Source organism: Arachis duranensis, chromosome 5 (genome assembly GCF_000817695.3).
Source record: "Arachis duranensis cultivar V14167 chromosome 5, aradu.V14167.gnm2.J7QH, whole genome shotgun sequence".
NCBI lineage: Eukaryota > Viridiplantae > Streptophyta > Magnoliopsida > Fabales > Fabaceae > Arachis > Arachis duranensis.
The window spans coordinates 82,256,993-82,259,061 of NC_029776.3; the positions used below are offsets into that span (position 1 = coordinate 82,256,993).

The 2,069-nt window shown below is 42.5% G+C and overlaps 1 long non-coding RNA gene across 2 annotated transcripts in view; it reads left to right on the top strand.

Annotated features, from left to right (window-relative positions):
* LOC127747758 (uncharacterized) overlaps window positions 1-2,069 on the top strand; it is an 11,245-nt gene that overhangs the window by 6,732 nt on the left and 2,444 nt on the right. The gene's annotated exons all lie outside the window — the stretch shown is intronic.

Here is a 2,069-nt window from a genome sequence, read left to right on the forward strand (position 1 = left end):
GTACATGAATTGGTTATTTGCAACCATTTCAATTAGTTCTTGAGCTTCTGTAGGCTTCTTCTTCAGATGAAGAGATCCTCCAGCAGAGCTATCCAATGACATCTTGGACAGTTCAGACAGACCATCATAGAAAATACCTATGATGCTCCATTCAGAAAACATTTCAGAGGGACACTTTCTGATCAATTGTTTGTATCTTTCCCAAGCTTCATAGAGGGATTCACCTTCCTTCTGTCTGAAGGTTTGGACTTCCACTCTAAGCTTACTGAATTTTTGAGGTGGAAAGAACTTTGCCAAGAAGGCATTGACTAGCTTTTCCCAAGAGTTCAGGCTTTCTTTAGGTTGTGAGTCCAACCATATCATAGCTCTGTCTCTTACAGCAAAAGGGAATAGCATAAGTCTGTAGACCTCAGGGTCAACCTCATTTGTCTTGACAGTGTCACAGATTTGCAAGAATTCAGCTAAAAATTGATGAGGATCTTCTAGTGGAAGTCCATGGAACTTGCAATTCTGTTGCATTAGAGAAACTAATTGAGGTTTAAGCTCAAAGTTGTTTGCTCCAATGGCAGGGATAGAGATGCTTCTCCCATAGAAGTCGGGAGTAGGTGCAGTAAAGTCACCCAGCACCTTCCCTGCATTGTTGGCATTGTTGTTGTTTTCGGCTGCCATGGCGCCATCAACATGGTACGCTCAATTGCAATCTCAACTCTTTATCACAACTTCGCACAACTAACCAGCAAGTGCACTGGGTCGTCCAAGTAATACCTTACATGAGTAAGGGTCGATCCCACGGAGATTGTTGGTATGAAGCAAGCTATGGTCATCTTGTAAATCTCAGTCAGGCAGACTCAAATGGTTATGGAGGATTTATGAATAAAACATAAAGATAAAGATAGAGATACTTATGCAATTCATTGGTGAGAATTTCAGATAAGCGTATGAAGATGCTTTGTCCCTTCCGTCTCTCTGCTTTCCTACTGCCTTCATCCAATCCTTCTTACTCCTTTCCATGGCAAGCTGTATGTTGGGCATCACCGTTGTCAGTGGCTACAATCCCGTCCTCTCAGTGAAAATGTTCAACGCGCTCTGTCACAGCACGGCTAATCATCTGTCGGTTCTCAATCAGGTTGGAATAGAATCCAGTGATTCTTTTGCATCTGTCACTAACGCCCAGGCTTCAGGAGTTTGAAGCTCGTCACAGTCATTCAATCCTTGAATCCTACTCAGAATACCATAGACAAGGTTTAGACCTTCCGGATTCTCTTGAATGCCGCCATCAATTCTAGCTTATACCACGAAGATTCCGGTTAAAGAATCCAAGAGATATCTACTCAATCTAAGGTAGAACAGAGGTGGTTGTCAGGCACACGTTCATAGATGAATGATGATAAGTGTCACGGATCATTACATTCATCAAGTTGAGGAACAAGTGATATCTTAGAATAAGAACAAGCTGAATTGAATAGAAGAACAATAGTAATTGCATTAATACTTGAGGTACAGCAGAGCTCCACACCTTAATCTATGGTGTGTAGAAACTTCACCGTTGAAAATACATAAGAACAAGGTCTAGGCATGGCTGAATGGCCAGCCTCCCAAAGAGGGTTCGATCATAAAAACATGATCAAAAGATGAAAATACAATAGCAAAAAGGTCCTATTTATAGAGAACTAGTAGCTTAAGGTTTACAAAGATGAGTAAATGACATAAAAATCCACTTCCGGACCCACTTGGTGTGTGCTTTGGCTGAGCATTGAAGCATTTTCATGTAGAGACTCTTCTTGGAGTTAAACGCTAGTTCTTGTGCTAGTTTGGGTGTTTAACTCCCATTCTTGTGCCAGTTCCGGCGTTTAACGCCGGGCAGTTTTGAGCTGATTTGGAACGCCGGTTTGGGCCATCAAATCTCGGGCAAAGTATGGACTATGATACATTGCTGGAAAGCCCAGGATGTCTACTTTCCAACGCAGTTAAGAGCGCGCCAATTGGGCTTCTGTGGCTCTAGAAAATCCACTTCGAGTGCAGGGAGGTCAGAATCCAACAGCATCTGCAGTCCTTTTCAGCCTCTGAAT